Raw genomic sequence first — 16,280 nt, 5'->3', positions numbered from 1 at the left:
ATTTCATTTAGAATTGTCACGATGCAAAATGACAGAGAACTGCATGCTGCTGCCAAGTATGTGATGGGACTCGACTTCCTTGCTGTTCTATAGTGGTAGCCACCTGAAACTACATGCTGCATAGGATCTGTTCACACTTAATTTGCCATCTCTGTGACAAATAGCAAAACTTAGAACCACTCCTCAAAATCATCCTACATTTAAAAATTCTTCTCCTGGATCATCCTTGCCATCTTTCTGGTTTTCCACAGTTTTGCTCATGGGCGCTGTGGCTTAGTTGGTTAAAGCGCCTGTCTAGTAAACAGGAGATCCTGAGTTCAACTCTCAGCAGTGCCTTGTTCTCTTATTCTGCTCAATAATCAGCTTTTTTTTCCAAAAGGGAGATGTTCACTAGCCAATGACATTAAAGATGCTTGTCCCACATCCCTAGAATACTCCACCTGAGTGGCAAAGAGTCAGCTCTGGTTTAGTTTTAACAAGTAGATGGTTGCAACGTTTTGCAAAATGTAGGATGGCATAAGGCACGATAAATTAGAGGTGTCGATTCACTATTGCCTGACTGATACGCTACATAATGCCTGTAAATATGTTTAGAGACTTCAATAGCATCCTTCTTGAACGGCGATGGTAAATTTTCTTCCTCGGGGCATCGCTTGCGCTGAGCATAGAGAATTTTCCAAAAAGGAATCATACGACGAGGATGGGATTCGAACCCATGCGTGCAGAGCACAATGGATTAGCAGTCCATCGCCTTAACCACTCGGCCACCCCGTCAACAAAAGTACCTTTACCGAACCCACATTTGGAAAACAGTCGTGATGATTTTTAGGCTTCATTTTCTTTCCACATGCAACAGCGCCGTACATCAGACATTGGCTCAGCAGGTCTTGTTTTACATCCAACGTGATGACGCATGCTAATGGCATAAATACTAAACATTCAGTCCTCTCTGCTTCTCATTTATGTTGGCATTTCCCTAGCATTCCCTAAATCTGTCAATTCTGCCTTCTATCTAACTTTTAAAGTAAAACAGGCCACAATTCATGCAAGGCAAATGCATGGATTACATACCTATGGACAAATTATCCATGTCTTTTCCAAAAAGGATCGTCCCAAGCCGATTTCATTTAGAATTGTCACGATGCAAAATGACAGAGAACTGCATGCTGCTGCCAAGTATGTGATGGGACTCGACTTCCTTGCTGTTCTATAGTGGTAGCCACCTGAAACTACATGCTGCATAGGATCTGTTCACACTTAATTTGCCATCTCTGTGACAAATAGCAAAACTTAGAACCACTCCTCAAAATCATCCTACATTTAAAAATTCTTCTCCTGGATCATCCTTGCCATCTTTCTGGTTTTCCACAGTTTTGCTCATGGGCGCTGTGGCTTAGTTGGTTAAAGCGCCTGTCTAGTAAACAGGAGATCCTGAGTTCAACTCTCAGCAGTGCCTTGTTCTTTTATTCTGCTCAATAATCAGCTTTTTTTTTCCAAAAGGGAGATGTTCATTAGCCAATGACATTAAAGATGCTCGTCCCACATCCCTAGAATACTCCACCCGAGTGGCAAAGAGTCAGCTCTGGTTTATTTTTAACAAGTAGATGGTTGCAACGTTTTGCATAATGTAGGATGGCATAAGGCACGATAAATTAGAGGTGCCGATTCACTATTGCCTGACTGATACGCTACATAATGCCTGTAAATATGTTTAGAGACTTCAATAGCATCCTTCTTGAACGGTGATGGTAAATTTTCTTCCTCGGGGCATTGCTTGCGCTGAGCATAGAGAATTTTCCAAAAAGGAATCGTACAACGAGGATGGGATTCAAACCCATGTGTGCAGAGCACAATGGATTAGCAGTCCATCGCCTTAACCACTCGGCCACCCCGTCAACAAAAGTACCTTTACCGAACCCACATTTGGAAAACAGTCGTGATGATTTTTAGGCTTCATTTTCTTTCCACATGCAACAGCGCCGTACATCAGACATTGGCTCAGCAGGTCTTGTTTTACATCCAACGTGATGACCCATGCTAATGGCATAAATACTAAACATTCAGTCCTCTCTGCTTCTCATTTATGTTGGCATTTCCCTAGAATTCCCTAAATCTGTCAATTCTGCCTTCTATCTAACTTTTAAAGTAAAACAGGCCACAATTCATGCAAGGCAAATGCATGGATTACATACCTATGGACAAGTTATCCATGTCTTTTCCAAAAAGGATCGTCCCAAGCCGATTTCATTTAGAATTGTCACGATGCAAAATGACAGAGAACTGCATGCTGCTGCCAAGTATGTGATGGGACTCGACTTCCTTGCTGTTCTATAGTGGTAGCCACCTGAAACTACATGCTGCATAGGATCTGTTCACACTTAATTTGCCATCTCTGTGACAAATAGCAAAACTTAGAACCACTCCTCAAAATCATCCTACATTTAAAAATTCTTCTCCTGGATCATCCTTGCCATCTTTCTGGTTTTCCACAGTTTTGCTCATGGGCGCTGTGGCTTAGTTGGTTAAAGCGCCTGTCTAGTAAACAGGAGATCCTGAGTTCAACTCTCAGCAGTGCCTTGTTCTCTTATTCAGCTCAATAATCAGCTTTTTTTTCCAAAAGGGAGATGTTCACTAGCCAATGACATTAAAGATGCTCGTCCCACATCCCTAGAATACTCCACCCGAGTGGCAAAGAGTCAGCTCTGGTTTAGTTTTAACAAGTAGATGGTTGCAACATTTTGCAAAATGTAGGATGGCATAAGGCACGATAAATTAGAGGTGTCGATTCACTATTGCCTGACTGATACGCTACATAATGCCTGTAAATATGTTTAGAGACTTCAATAGCATCCTTCTTGAACGGCGATGGTAAATTTTCTTCCTCGGGGCATTGCTTGCGCTGAGCATAGAGAATTTTCCAAAAATGAATCATACGACGAGGATGGGATTCGAACCCATGCGTGCAGAGCACAATGGATTAGCAGTCCATCGCCTTAACCACTCGGCCACCCCGTCAACAAAAGTACCTTTACCGAACCCACATTTGGAAAACAGTCGTGATGATTCTTAGGCTTCATTTTCTTTCCACATGCAACAGCGCCGTACATCAGACATTGGCTCAGCAGGTCTTGTTTTACATCCAACGTGATGACCTATGCTAATGGCATACATACTAAACATTCAGTCCTCTCTGCTTCTCATTTATGTTGGCATTTCCCTAGCATTCCCTAAATCTGTCAATTCTGCCTTCTATCTAACTTTTTAAGTAAAACAGGCCACAATTCATGCAAGGCAAATGCATGGATTACATACCTATGGACAAATTATCCATGTCTTTTCCAAAAAGGATCGTCCCAAGCCGATTTCATTTAGAATTGTCACGATGCAAAATGACAGAGAACTGCATGCTGCTGCCAAGTATGTGATGGGACTCGACTTCCTTGCTGTTCTATAGTGGTAGCCACCTGAAACTACATGCTGCATAGGATCTGTTCACACTTAATTTGCCATCTCTGTGACAAATAGCAAAACTTAGAACCACTCCTCAAAATCATCCTACATTTAAAAATTCTTCTCCTGGATCATCCTTGCCATCTTTCTGGTTTTCCACAGTTTTGCTCATGGGTGCTGTGGCTTAGTTGGTTAAAGCGCCTGTCTAGTAAACAGGAGATCCTGAGTTCAACTCTCAGCAGTTCCTTGTTCTCTTATTCTGCTCAATAATCAGCTTTTTTTTCCAAAAGGGAGATGTTCACTAGCCAATGACATTAAAGATGCTCGTCCCACATCCCTAGAATACTCCACCCGAGTGGCAAAGAGTCAGCTCTGGTTTAGTTTTAACAAGTAGATGGTTGCAACGTTTTGCAAAATGTAGGATGGCATAAGGCACGATAAATTAGAGGTGCCGATTCACTATTGCCTGACTGATACGCTACATAATGCCTGTAAATATGTTTAGAGACTTCAATAGCATCCTTCTTGAACGGCGATGGTAAATTTTCTTCCTCGGGGCATTGCTTGCGCTGAGCATAGAGAATTTTCCAAAAAGGAATCATACGACGAGGATGGGATTCGAACCCATGCGTGCAGAGCACAATGGATTAGCAGTCCATCGCCTTAACCACTCGGCCACCCCGTCAACAAAAGTACCTTTACCGAACCCACATTTGGAAAACAGTCGTGATGATTCTTAGGCTTCATTTTCTTTCCACATGCAACAGCGCCGTACATCAGACATTGGCTCAGCAGGTCTTGTTTTACATCCAACGTGATGACCCATGCTAATGGCATAAATACTAAACATTCAGTCCTCTCTGCTTCTCATTTATGTTGGCATTTCCCTAGAATTCCCTAAATCTGTCAATTCTGCCTTCTATCTAACTTTTAAAGTAAAACAGGCCACAATTCATGCAAGGCAAATGCATGGATTACATACCTATGGACAAGTTATCCATGTCTTTTCCAAAAAGGATCGTCCCAAGCCGATTTCATTTAGAATTGTCACGATGCAAAATGACAGAGAACTGCATGCTGCTGCCAAGTATGTGATGGGACTCGACTTCCTTGCTGTTCTATAGTGGTAGCCACCTGAAACTACATGCTGCATAGGATCTGTTCACACTTAATTTGCCATCTCTGTGACAAATAGCAAAACTTAGAACCACTCCTCAAAATCATCCTACATTTAAAAATTCTTCTCCTGGATCATCCTTGCCATCTTTCTGGTTTTCCACAGTTTTGCTCATGGGCGCTGTGGCTTAGTTGGTTAAAGCGCCTGTCTAGTAAACAGGAGATCCTGAGTTCAACTCTCAGCAGTGCCTTGTTCTCTTATTCAGCTCAATAATCAGCTTTTTTTTCCAAAAGGGAGATGTTCACTAGCCAATGACATTAAAGATGCTCGTCCCACATCCCTAGAATACTCCACCCGAGTGGCAAAGAGTCAGCTCTGGTTTAGTTTTAACAAGTAGATGGTTGCAACGTTTTGCAAAATGTAGGATGGCATAAGGCACGATAAATTAGAGGTGTCGATTCACTATTGCCTGACTGATACGCTACATAATGCCTGTAAATATGTTTAGAGACTTCAATAGCATCCTTCTTGAACGGCGATGGTAAATTTTCTTCCTCGGGGCATTGCTTGCGCTGAGCATAGAGAATTTTCCAAAAAGGAATTATACGACGAGGATGGGATTCGAACCCATGCGTGCAGAGCACAATGGATTAGCAGTCCATCGCCTTAACCACTCCGCCACCCCGTCAACAAAAGTACCTTTACCGAACCCACATTTGGAAAACAGTCGTGATGATTCTTAGGCTTCATTTTCTATCCACATGCAACAGTGCCGTACATCAGACATTGGCTCAGCAGGTCTTGTTTTACATCCAACGTGATGACCCATGCTAATGGCATACATACTAAACATTCAGTTCTCTCTGCTTCTCATTTATGTTGGCATTTCCCTAGCATTCCCTAAATCTGTCAATTCTGCCTTCTATCTAACTTTTAAAGTAAAACAGGCCACAATTCATGCAAGGCAAATGCATGGATTACATACCTATGGACAAGTTATCCATGTCTTTTCCAAAAAGGATCGTCCCAAGCCGATTTCATTTAGAATTGTCACGATGCAAAATGACAGAGAACTGCATGCTGCTGCCAAGTATGTGATGGGACTCGACTTCCTTGCTGTTCTATAGTGGTAGCCACCTGAAACTACATGCTGCATAGGATCTGTTCACACTTAATTTGCCATCTCTGTGACAAATAGCAAAACTTAGAACCACTCCTCAAAATCATCCTACATTTAAAAATTCTTCTCCTGGATCATCCTTGCCATCTTTCTGGTTTTGCACAGTTTTGCTCATGGGCGCTGTGGCTTAGTTGGTTAAAGCGCCTGTCTAGTAAACAGGAGATCCTGAGTTCAACTCTCAGCAGTGCCTTGTTCTCTTATTCTGCTCAATAATCAGCTTTTTTTTCCAAAAGGGAGATGTTCACTAGCCAATGACATTAAAGATGCTCGTCCCACATCCCTAGAATACTCCACCAGAGTGGCAAAGAGTCAGCTCTGGTTAAGTTTTAACAAGTAGATGGTTGCAACATTTTGCAAAATGTAGGATGGCATAAGGCACGATAAATTAGAGGTGTCGATTCACTATTGCCTGACTGATACGCTACATAATGCCTGTAAATATGTTTAGAGACTTCAATAGCATCCTTCTTGAACGGCGATGGTAAATTTTCTTCCTCGGGGCATTGCTTGCGCTGAGCATAGAGAATTTTCCAAAAAGGAATCATACGACGAGGATGGGATTCGAACCCATGCGTGCAGAGCACAATGGATTAGCAGTCCATCGCCTTAACCACTCGGCCACCCCGTCAACAAAAGTACCTTTACCGAACCCACATTTGGAAAACAGTCGTGATGATTCTTAGGCTTCATTTTCTTTCCACATGCAACAGCGCCGTACATCAGACATTGGCTCAGCAGGTCTTGTTTTACATCCAACGTGATGACCTATGCTAATGGCATACATACTAAACATTCAGTCCTCTCTGCTTCTCATTTATGTTGGCATTTCCCTAGCATTCCCTAAATCTGTCAATTCTGCCTTCTATCTAACTTTTTAAGTAAAACAGGCCACAATTCATGCAAGGCAAATGCATGGATTACATACCTATGGACAAATTATCCATGTCTTTTCCAAAAAGGATCGTCCCAAGCCGATTTCATTTAGAATTGTCACGATGCAAAATGACAGAGAACTGCATGCTGCTGCCAAGTATGTGATGGGACTCGACTTCCTTGCTGTTCTATAGTGGTAGCCACCTGAAACTACATGCTGCATAGGATCTGTTCACACTTAATTTGCCATCTCTGTGACAAATAGCAAAACTTAGAACCACTCCTCAAAATCATCCTACATTTAAAAATTCTTCTCCTGGATCATCCTTGCCATCTTTCTGGTTTTCCACAGTTTTGCTCATGGGTGCTGTGGCTTAGTTGGTTAAAGCGCCTGTCTAGTAAACAGGAGATCCTGAGTTCAACTCTCAGCAGTGCCTTGTTCTCTTATTCTGCTCAATAATCAGCTTTTTTTTCCAAAAGGGAGATGTTCACTAGCCAATGACATTAAAGATGCTCGTCCCACATCCCTAGAATACTCCACCCGAGTGGCAAAGAGTCAGCTCTGGTTTAGTTTTAACAAGTAGATGGTTGCAACGTTTTGCAAAATGTAGGATGGCATAAGGCACGATAAATTAGAGGTGCCGATTCACTATTGCCTGACTGATACGCTACATAATGCCTGTAAATATGTTTAGAGACTTCAATAGCATCCTTCTTGAACGGTGATGGTAAATTTTCTTCCTCGGGGCATTGCTTGCGCTGAGCATAGAGAATTTTCCAAAAAGGAATCATACGATGAGGATGGGATTCGAACCCATGCATGCAGAGCACAATAGATTAGCAGTCCATTGCCTTAACCACTCGCCCACCCCGTCAACAAAAGTACCTTTACCGAACCCACATTTGGAAAACAGTCGTGATGATTCTTAGGCTTCATTTTCTTTCCACATGCAACAGCGCCGTACATCAGACATTGGCTCAGCAGGTCTTGTTTTACATCCAACGTGATGACCTATGCTAATGGCATACATACTAAACATTCAGTCCTCTCTGCTTCTCATTTATGTTGGCATTTCCCTAGCATTCCCTAAATCTGTCAATTCTGCCTTCTATCTAACTTTTTAAGTAAAACAGGCCACAATTCATGCAAGGCAAATGCATGGATTACATACCTATGGACAAATTATCCATGTCTTTTCCAAAAAGGATCGTCCCAAGCCGATTTCATTTAGAATTGTCACGATGCAAAATGACAGAGAACTGCATGCTGCTGCCAAGTATGTGATGGGACTCGACTTCCTTGCTGTTCTATAGTGGTAGCCACCTGAAACTACATGCTGCATAGGATCTGTTCACACTTAATTTGCCATCTCTGTGACAAATAGCAAAACTTAGAACCACTCCTCAAAATCATCCTACATTTAAAAATTCTTCTCCTGGATCATCCTTGCCATCTTTCTGGTTTTCCACAGTTTTGCTCATGGGTGCTGTGGCTTAGTTGGTTAAAGCGCCTGTCTAGTAAACAGGAGATCCTGAGTTCAACTCTCAGCAGTGCCTTGTTCTCTTATTCTGCTCAATAATCAGCTTTTTTTTCCAAAAGGGAGATGTTCACTAGCCAATGACATTAAAGATGCTCGTCCCACATCCCTAGAATACTCCACCCGAGTGGCAAAGAGTCAGCTCTGGTTTAGTTTTAACAAGTAGATGGTTGCAACGTTTTGCAAAATGTAGGATGGCATAAGGCACGATAAATTAGAGGTGCCGATTCACTATTGCCTGACTGATACGCTACATAATGCCTGTAAATATGTTTAGAGACTTCAATAGCATCCTTCTTGAACGGTGATGGTAAATTTTCTTCCTCGGGGCATTGCTTGCGCTGAGCATAGAGAATTTTCCAAAAAGGAATCATACGATGAGGATGGGATTCGAACCCATGCATGCAGAGCACAATAGATTAGCAGTCCATTGCCTTAACCACTCGCCCACCCCGTCAACAAAAGTACCTTTACCGAACCCACATTTGGAAAACAGTCGTGATGATTCTTAGGCTTCATTTTCTTTCCAAATGCAACAGCGCCGTACATCAGACATTGGCTCAGCAGGTCTTGTTTTACATCCAACGTGATGACCTATGCTAATGGCATACATACTAAACATTCAGTCCTCTCTGCTTCTCATTTATGTTGGCATTTCCCTAGCATTCCCTAAATCTGTCAATTCTGCCTTCTATCTAACTTTTTAAGTAAAACAGGCCACAATTCATGCAAGGCAAATGCATGGATTACATACCTATGGACAAGTTATCCATGTCTTTTCCAAAAAGGATCGTCCCAAGCCGATTTCATTTAGAATTGTCACGATGCAAAATGACAGAGAACTGCATGCTGCTGCCAAGTATGTGATGGGACTCGACTTCCTTGCTGTTCTATAGTGGTAGCCACCTGAAACTACATGCTGCATAGGATCTGTTCACACTTAATTTGCCATCTCTGTGACAAATAGCAAAACTTAGAACCACTCCTCAAAATCATCCTACATTTAAAAATTCTTCTCCTGGATCATCCTTGCCATCTTTCTGGTTTTCCACAGTTTTGCTCATGGGCGCTGTGGCTTAGTTGGTTAAAGCGCCTGTCTAGTAAACAGGAGATCCTGAGTTCAACTCTCAGCAGTGCCTTGTTCTCTTATTCTGCTCAATAATCAGCTTTTTTTTCCAAAAGGGAGATGTTCACTAGCCAATGACATTAAAGATGCTCGTCCCACATCCCTAGAATACTCCACCCGAGTGGCAAAGAGTCAGCTCTGGTTTAGTTTTAACAAGTAGATGGTTGCAACGTTTTGCAAAATGTAGGATGGCATAAGGCACGATAAATTAGAGGTGCCGATTCACTATTGCCTGACTGATACGCTACATAATGCCTGTAAATATGTTTAGAGACTTCAATAGCATCCTTCTTGAACGGTGATGGTAAATTTTCTTCCTCGGGGCATTGCTTGCGCTGAGCATAGAGAATTTTCCAAAAAGGAATCGTACAACGAGGATGGGATTCAAACCCATGCGTGCAGAGCACAATGGATTAGCAGTCCATCGCCTTAACCACTCGGCCACCCCGTCAACAAAAGTACCTTTACCGAACCCACATTTGGAAAACAGTCGTGATGATTCTTAGGCTTCATTTTCTTTCCACATGCAACAGCGCCGTACATCAGACATTGGCTCAGCAGGTCTTGTTTTACATCCAACGTGATGACCTATGCTAATGGCATAAATACTAAACATTCAGTCCTCTCTGCTTCTCATTTATGTTGGCATTTCCCTAGCATTCCCTAAATCTGTCAATTCTGCCTTCTATCTAACTTTTTAAGTAAAACAGGCCACAATTCATGCAAGGCAAATGCATGGATTACATACCTATGGACAAATTATCCATGTCTTTTCCAAAAAGGATCGTCCCAAGCCGATTTCATTTAGAATTGTCACGATGCAAAATGACAGAGAACTGCATGCTGCTGCCAAGTATGTGATGGGACTCGACTTCCTTGCTGTTCTATAGTGGTAGCCACCTGAAACTACATGCTGCATAGGATCTGTTCACACTTAATTTGCCATCTCTGTGACAAATAGCAAAACTTAGAACCACTCCTCAAAATCATCCTACATTTAAAAATTCTTCTCCTGGATCATCCTTGCCATCTTTCTGGTTTTCCCAGTTTTGCTCATGGGCGCTGTGGCTTAGTTGGTTAAAGCGCCTGTCTAGTAAACAGGAGATCCTGAGTTCAACTCTCAGCAGTGCCTTCTTCTCTTATTCTGCTCAATAATCAGCTTTTTTTTCCAAAAGGGAGATGTTCACTAGCCAATGACATTAAAGATGCTTGTCCCACATCCCTAGAATACTCCACCTGAGTGGCAAAGAGTCAGCTCTGGTTTAGTTTTAACAAGTAGATGGTTGCAACGTTTTGCAAAATGTAGGATGGCATAAGGCACGATAAATTAGAGGTGTCGATTCACTATTGCCTGACTGATACGCTACATAATGCCTGTAAATATGTTTAGAGACTTCAATAACATCCTTCTTGAACGGCGATGGTAAATTTTCTTCCTCGGGGCATCGCTTGCGCTGAGCATAGAGAATTTTCCAAAAAGGAATCATACGACGAGGATGGGATTCGAACCCATGCGTGCAGAGCACAATGGATTAGCAGTCCATCGCCTTAACCACTCGGCCACCCCGTCAACAAAAGTACCTTTACCGAACCCACATTTGGAAAACAGTCGTGATGATTCTTAGGCTTCATTTTCTTTCCACATGCAACAGCGCCGTACATCAGACATTGGCTCAGCAGGTCTTGTTTTACATCCAACGTGATGACCCATGCTAATGGCATAAATACTAAACATTCAGTCCTCTCTGCTTCTCATTTATGTTGGCATTTCCCTAGCATTCCCTAAATCTGTCAATTCTGCCTTCTATCTAACTTTTTAAGTAAAACAGGCCACAATTCATGCAAGGCAAATGCATGGATTACATACCTATGGACAAATTATCCATGTCTTTTCCAAAAAGGATCGTCCCAAGCCGATTTCATTTAGAATTGTCACGATGCAAAATGACAGAGAACTGCATGCTGCTGCCAAGTATGTGATGGGACTCGACTTCCTTGCTGTTCTATAGTGGTAGCCACCTGAAACTACATGCTGCATAGGATCTGTTCACACTTAATTTGCCATCTCTGTGACAAATAGCAAAACTTAGAACCACTCCTCAAAATCATCCTACATTTAAAAATTCTTCTCCTGGATCATCCTTGCCATCTTTCTGGTTTTCCACAGTTTTGCTCATGGGCGCTGTGGCTTAGTTGGTTAAAGCGCCTGTCTAGTAAACAGGAGATCCTGAGTTCAACTCTCAGCAGTGCCTTGTTCTCTTATTCTGCTCAATAATCAGCTTTTTTTTTCCAAAAGGGAGATGTTCATTAGCCAATGACATTAAAGATGCTCGTCCCACATCCCTAGAATACTCCACCCGAGTGGCAAAGAGTCAGCTCTGGTTTAGTTTTAACAAGTAGATGGTTGCAACGTTTTGCAAAATGTAGGATGGCATAAGGCACGATAAATTAGAGGTGTCGATTCACTATTGCCTGACTGATACGCTACATAATGCCTGTAAATATGTTTAGAGACTTCAATAACATCCTTCTTGAACGGCGATGGTAAATTTTCTTCCTCGGGGCATCGCTTGCGCTGAGCATAGAGAATTTTCCAAAAAGGAATCATACGACGAGGATGGGATTCGAACCCATGCGTGCAGAGCACAATGGATTAGCAGTCCATCGCCTTAACCACTCGGCCACCCCGTCAACAAAAGTACCTTTACCGAACCCACATTTGGAAAACAGTCGTGATGATTCTTAGGCTTCATTTTCTTTCCACATGCAACAGCGCCGTACATCAGACATTGGCTCAGCAGGTCTTGTTTTACATCCAACGTGATGACCCATGCTAATGGCATAAATACTAAACATTCAGTCCTCTCTGCTTCTCATTTATGTTGGCATTTCCCTAGCATTCCCTAAATCTGTCAATTCTGCCTTCTATCTAACTTTTTAAGTAAAACAGGCCACAATTCATGCAAGGCAAATGCATGGATTACATACCTATGGACAAATTATCCATGTCTTTTCCAAAAAGGATCGTCCCAAGCCGATTTCATTTAGAATTGTCACGATGCAAAATGACAGAGAACTGCATGCTGCTGCCAAGTATGTGATGGGACTCGACTTCCTTGCTGTTCTATAGTGGTAGCCACCTGAAACTACATGCTGCATAGGATCTGTTCACACTTAATTTGCCATCTCTGTGACAAATAGCAAAACTTAGAACCACTCCTCAAAATCATCCTACATTTAAAAATTCTTCTCCTGGATCATCCTTGCCATCTTTCTGGTTTTCCACAGTTTTGCTCATGGGTGCTGTGGCTTAGTTGGTTAAAGCGCCTGTCTAGTAAACAGGAGATCCTGAGTTCAACTCTCAGCAGTGCCTTGTTCTCTTATTCTGCTCAATAATCAGCTTTTTTTTTCCAAAAGGTTGATGTTCACTAGCCAATGACATTAAAGATGCTCGTCCCACATCCCTAGAATACTCCACCAGAGTGGCAAAGAGTCAGCTCTGGTTTAGTTTTAACAAGTGGATGGTTGCAACGTTTTGCAAAATGTAGGATGGCATAAGGCACGATAAATTAGAGGTGCCGATTCACTATTGCCTGACTGATACGCAACATAATGCCTGTAAATATGTTTAGAGACTTCAATAGCATCCTTCTTGAACGGCGATGGTAAATTTTCTTCCTCGGGGCATTGCTTGCGCTGAGCATAGAGAATTTTCCAAAAAGGAATCATACGACGAGAATGGGATTCGAACCCATGCGTGCAGAGCACAATGGATTAGCAGTCCATCGCCTTAACCACTCGGCCACCCCGTCAACAAAAGTACTTTTACCGAACCCACATTTGGAAAACAGTCGTGATGATTCTTAGGCTTCATTTTCTTTCCACATGCAACAGCGCCGTACATCAGACATTGGCTCAGCAGGTCTTGCTTTACATCCAACGTGATGACCCATGCTAATGGCATACATACTAAACATTCAGTCCTCTCTGCTTCTCATTTATGTTGGCATTTCCCTAGCATTCCCTAAATCTGTCAATTCTGCCTTCTATCTAACTTTTAAAGTAAAACAGGCCACAATTCATGCAAGGCAAATGCATGGATTACATACCTATGGACAAGTTATCCATGTCTTTTCCAAAAAGGATCGTCCCAAGCCGATTTCATTTAGAATTGTCACGATGCAAAATGACAGAGAACTGCATGCTGCTGCCAAGTATGTGATGGGACTCGACTTCCTTGCTGTTCTATAGTGGTAGCCACCTGAAACTACATGCTGCATAGGATCTGTTCACACTTAATTTGCCATCTCTGTGACAAATAGCAAAACTTAGAACCACTCCTCAAAATCATCCTACATTTAAAAATTCTTCTCCTGGATCATCCTTGCCATCTTTCTGGTTTTCCACAGTTTTGCTCATGGGCGCTGTGGCTTAGTTGGTTAAAGCGCCTGTCTAGTAAACAGGAGATCCTGAGTTCAACTCTCAGCAGTGCCTTGTTCTCTTATTCAGCTCAATAATCAGCTTTTTTTTCCAAAAGGGAGATGTTCACTAGCCAATGACATTAAAGATGCTCGTCCCACATCCCTAGAATACTCCACCCGAGTGGCAAAGAGTCAGCTCTGGTTTAGTTTTAACAAGTAGATGGTTGCAACGTTTTGCAAAATGTAGGATGGCATAAGGCACGATAAATTAGAGGTGTCGATTCACTATTGCCTGACTGATACGCTACATAATGCCTGTAAATATGTTTAGAGACTTCAATAGCATCCTTCTTGAACGGCGATGGTAAATTTTCTTCCTCGGGGCATTGCTTGCGCTGAGCATAGAGAATTTTCCAAAAAGGAATTATACGACGAGGATGGGATTCGAACCCATGCGTGCAGAGCACAATGGATTAGCAGTCCATCGCCTTAACCACTCCGCCACCCCGTCAACAAAAGTACCTTTACCGAACCCACATTTGGAAAACAGTCGTGATGATTCTTAGGCTTCATTTTCTATCCACATGCAACAGTGCCGTACATCAGACATTGGCTCAGCAGGTCTTGTTTTACATCCAACGTGATGACCCATGCTAATGGCATACATACTACACATTCAGTCCTCTCTGCTTCTCATTTATGTTGGCATTTCCCTAGCATTCCCTAAATCTGTCAATTCTGCCTTCTATCTAACTTTTAAAGTAAAACAGGCCACAATTCATGCAAGGCAAATGCATGGATTACATACCTATGGACAAGTTATCCATGTCTTTTCCAAAAAGGATCGTCCCAAGCCGATTTCATTTAGAATTGTCACGATGCAAAATGACAGAGAACTGCATGCTGCTGCCAAGTATGTGATGGGACTCGACTTCCTTGCTGTTCTATAGTGGTAGCCACCTGAAACTACATGCTGCATAGGATCTGTTCACACTTAATTTGCCATCTCTGTGACAAATAGCAAAACTTAGAACCACTCCTCAAAATCATCCTACATTTAAAAATTCTTCTCCTGGATCATCCTTGCCATCTTTCTGGTTTTCCACAGTTTTGCTCATGGGCGCTGTGGCTTAGTTGGTTAAAGCGCCTGTCTAGTAAACAGGAGATCCTGAGTTCAACTCTCAGCAGTGCCTTGTTCTCTTATTCTGCTCAATAATCAGCTTTTTTTTCCAAAAGGGAGATGTTCACTAGCCAATGACATTAAAGATGCTCGTCCCACATCCCTAGAATACTCCACCAGAGTGGCAAAGAGTCAGCTCTGGTTAAGTTTTAACAAGTAGATGGTTGCAACGTTTTGCAAAATGTAGGATGGCATAAGGCACGATAAATTAGAGGTGTCGATTCACTATTGCCTGACTGATACGCTACATAATGCCTGTAAATATGTTTAGAGACTTCAATAGCATCCTTCTTGAACGGCGATGGTAAATTTTCTTCCTCGGGGCATTGCTTGCGCTGAGCATAGAGAATTTTCCAAAAAGGAATCATACGACGAGGATGGGATTCGAACCCATGCGTGCAGAGCACAATGGATTAGCAGTCCATCGCCTTAACCACTCGGCCACCCCGTCAACAAAAGTACCTTTACCGAACCCACATTTGGAAAACAGTCGTGATGATTCTTAGGCTTCATTTTCTTTCCACATGCAACAGCGCCGTACATCAGACATTGGCTCAGCAGGTCTTGCTTTACATCCAACGTGATGACCCATGCTAATGGCATACATACTAAACATTCAGTCCTCTCTGCTTCTCATTTATGTTGGCATTTCCCTAGCATTCCCTAAATCTGTCAATTCTGCCTTCTATCTAACTTTTAAAGTAAAACAGGCCACAATTCATGCAAGGCAAATGCATGGATTACATACCTATGGACAAGTTATCCATGTCTTTTCCAAAAAGGATCGTCCCAAGCCGATTTCATTTAGAATTGTCACGATGCAAAATGACAGAGAACTGCATGCTGCTGCCAAGTATGTGATGGGACTCGACTTCCTTGCTGTTCTATAGTGGTAGCCACCTGAAACTACATGCTGCATAGGATCTGTTCACACTTAATTTGCCATCTCTGTGACAAATAGCAAAACTTAGAACCACTCCTCAAAATCATCCTACATTTAAAAATTCTTCTCCTGGATCATCCTTGCCATCTTTCTGGTTTTCCACAGTTTTGCTCATGGGCGCTGTGGCTTAGTTGGTTAAAGCGCCTGTCTAGTAAACAGGAGATCCTGAGTTCAACTCTCAGCAGTGCCTTGTTCTCTTATTCTGCTCAATAATCAGCTTTTTTTTCCAAAAGGGAGATGTTCACTAGCCAATGACATTAAAGATGCTTGTCCCACATCCCTAGAATACTCCACCTGAGTGGCAAAGAGTCAGCTCTGGTTTAGTTTTAACAAGTAGATGGTTGCAACGTTTTGCAAAATGTAGGATGGCATAAGGCACGATAAATTAGAGGTGTCGATTCACTATTGCCTGACTGATACGCTACATAATGCCTGTAAATATGTTTAGAGAC

The 16,280-nt window shown here is 42.3% G+C and overlaps 19 non-coding genes across 19 annotated transcripts; 11 read left to right on the top strand and 8 right to left on the bottom strand.

Annotated features, from left to right (window-relative positions):
• Positions 1–262: 262 nt before the first annotated feature.
• On the top strand, positions 263–336 carry TRNAT-AGU (transfer RNA threonine (anticodon AGU)). Its single transcript has one exon. It is a non-coding gene; the product is annotated as a tRNA-Thr (tRNA).
• Positions 337–692: 356 nt separating this feature from the next.
• On the bottom strand, positions 693–774 carry TRNAS-GCU (transfer RNA serine (anticodon GCU)). Its single transcript has one exon. It is a non-coding gene; the product is annotated as a tRNA-Ser (tRNA).
• A 608-nt stretch (positions 775–1,382) lies between these two features.
• On the top strand, positions 1,383–1,456 carry TRNAT-AGU (transfer RNA threonine (anticodon AGU)). Its single transcript has one exon. It is a non-coding gene; the product is annotated as a tRNA-Thr (tRNA).
• A 1,047-nt stretch (positions 1,457–2,503) lies between these two features.
• On the top strand, positions 2,504–2,577 carry TRNAT-AGU (transfer RNA threonine (anticodon AGU)). The gene has a single exon. It is a non-coding gene; the product is annotated as a tRNA-Thr (tRNA).
• A 356-nt stretch (positions 2,578–2,933) lies between these two features.
• On the bottom strand, positions 2,934–3,015 carry TRNAS-GCU (transfer RNA serine (anticodon GCU)). The gene has a single exon. It is a non-coding gene; the product is annotated as a tRNA-Ser (tRNA).
• Positions 3,016–4,053: 1,038 nt separating this feature from the next.
• Positions 4,054–4,135, bottom strand: TRNAS-GCU (transfer RNA serine (anticodon GCU)). The gene has a single exon. It is a non-coding gene; the product is annotated as a tRNA-Ser (tRNA).
• Positions 4,136–4,743: 608 nt separating this feature from the next.
• Positions 4,744–4,817, top strand: TRNAT-AGU (transfer RNA threonine (anticodon AGU)). Its single transcript has one exon. It is a non-coding gene; the product is annotated as a tRNA-Thr (tRNA).
• A 1,046-nt stretch (positions 4,818–5,863) lies between these two features.
• TRNAT-AGU (transfer RNA threonine (anticodon AGU)) lies at positions 5,864–5,937 on the top strand. The gene has a single exon. It is a non-coding gene; the product is annotated as a tRNA-Thr (tRNA).
• Positions 5,938–6,293: 356 nt separating this feature from the next.
• On the bottom strand, positions 6,294–6,375 carry TRNAS-GCU (transfer RNA serine (anticodon GCU)). Its single transcript has one exon. It is a non-coding gene; the product is annotated as a tRNA-Ser (tRNA).
• A 2,848-nt stretch (positions 6,376–9,223) lies between these two features.
• TRNAT-AGU (transfer RNA threonine (anticodon AGU)) lies at positions 9,224–9,297 on the top strand. The gene has a single exon. It is a non-coding gene; the product is annotated as a tRNA-Thr (tRNA).
• A 1,045-nt stretch (positions 9,298–10,342) lies between these two features.
• TRNAT-AGU (transfer RNA threonine (anticodon AGU)) lies at positions 10,343–10,416 on the top strand. Its single transcript has one exon. It is a non-coding gene; the product is annotated as a tRNA-Thr (tRNA).
• Positions 10,417–10,772: 356 nt separating this feature from the next.
• On the bottom strand, positions 10,773–10,854 carry TRNAS-GCU (transfer RNA serine (anticodon GCU)). Its single transcript has one exon. It is a non-coding gene; the product is annotated as a tRNA-Ser (tRNA).
• Positions 10,855–11,462: 608 nt separating this feature from the next.
• Positions 11,463–11,536, top strand: TRNAT-AGU (transfer RNA threonine (anticodon AGU)). The gene has a single exon. It is a non-coding gene; the product is annotated as a tRNA-Thr (tRNA).
• Positions 11,537–11,893: 357 nt separating this feature from the next.
• Positions 11,894–11,975, bottom strand: TRNAS-GCU (transfer RNA serine (anticodon GCU)). The gene has a single exon. It is a non-coding gene; the product is annotated as a tRNA-Ser (tRNA).
• Positions 11,976–13,014: 1,039 nt separating this feature from the next.
• TRNAS-GCU (transfer RNA serine (anticodon GCU)) lies at positions 13,015–13,096 on the bottom strand. Its single transcript has one exon. It is a non-coding gene; the product is annotated as a tRNA-Ser (tRNA).
• A 608-nt stretch (positions 13,097–13,704) lies between these two features.
• Positions 13,705–13,778, top strand: TRNAT-AGU (transfer RNA threonine (anticodon AGU)). Its single transcript has one exon. It is a non-coding gene; the product is annotated as a tRNA-Thr (tRNA).
• Positions 13,779–14,824: 1,046 nt separating this feature from the next.
• On the top strand, positions 14,825–14,898 carry TRNAT-AGU (transfer RNA threonine (anticodon AGU)). Its single transcript has one exon. It is a non-coding gene; the product is annotated as a tRNA-Thr (tRNA).
• Positions 14,899–15,254: 356 nt separating this feature from the next.
• TRNAS-GCU (transfer RNA serine (anticodon GCU)) lies at positions 15,255–15,336 on the bottom strand. The gene has a single exon. It is a non-coding gene; the product is annotated as a tRNA-Ser (tRNA).
• Positions 15,337–15,944: 608 nt separating this feature from the next.
• On the top strand, positions 15,945–16,018 carry TRNAT-AGU (transfer RNA threonine (anticodon AGU)). Its single transcript has one exon. It is a non-coding gene; the product is annotated as a tRNA-Thr (tRNA).
• The last annotated feature ends 262 nt before the right edge of the window (positions 16,019–16,280 follow it).

The sequence above is a fragment of the Eleutherodactylus coqui genome, chromosome 11 (genome assembly GCF_035609145.1).
Source record: "Eleutherodactylus coqui strain aEleCoq1 chromosome 11, aEleCoq1.hap1, whole genome shotgun sequence".
Taxonomy (NCBI): Eukaryota; Metazoa; Chordata; class Amphibia; order Anura; family Eleutherodactylidae; genus Eleutherodactylus; species Eleutherodactylus coqui.
This window is presented reverse-complemented; position numbering and strand designations above follow the sequence as displayed.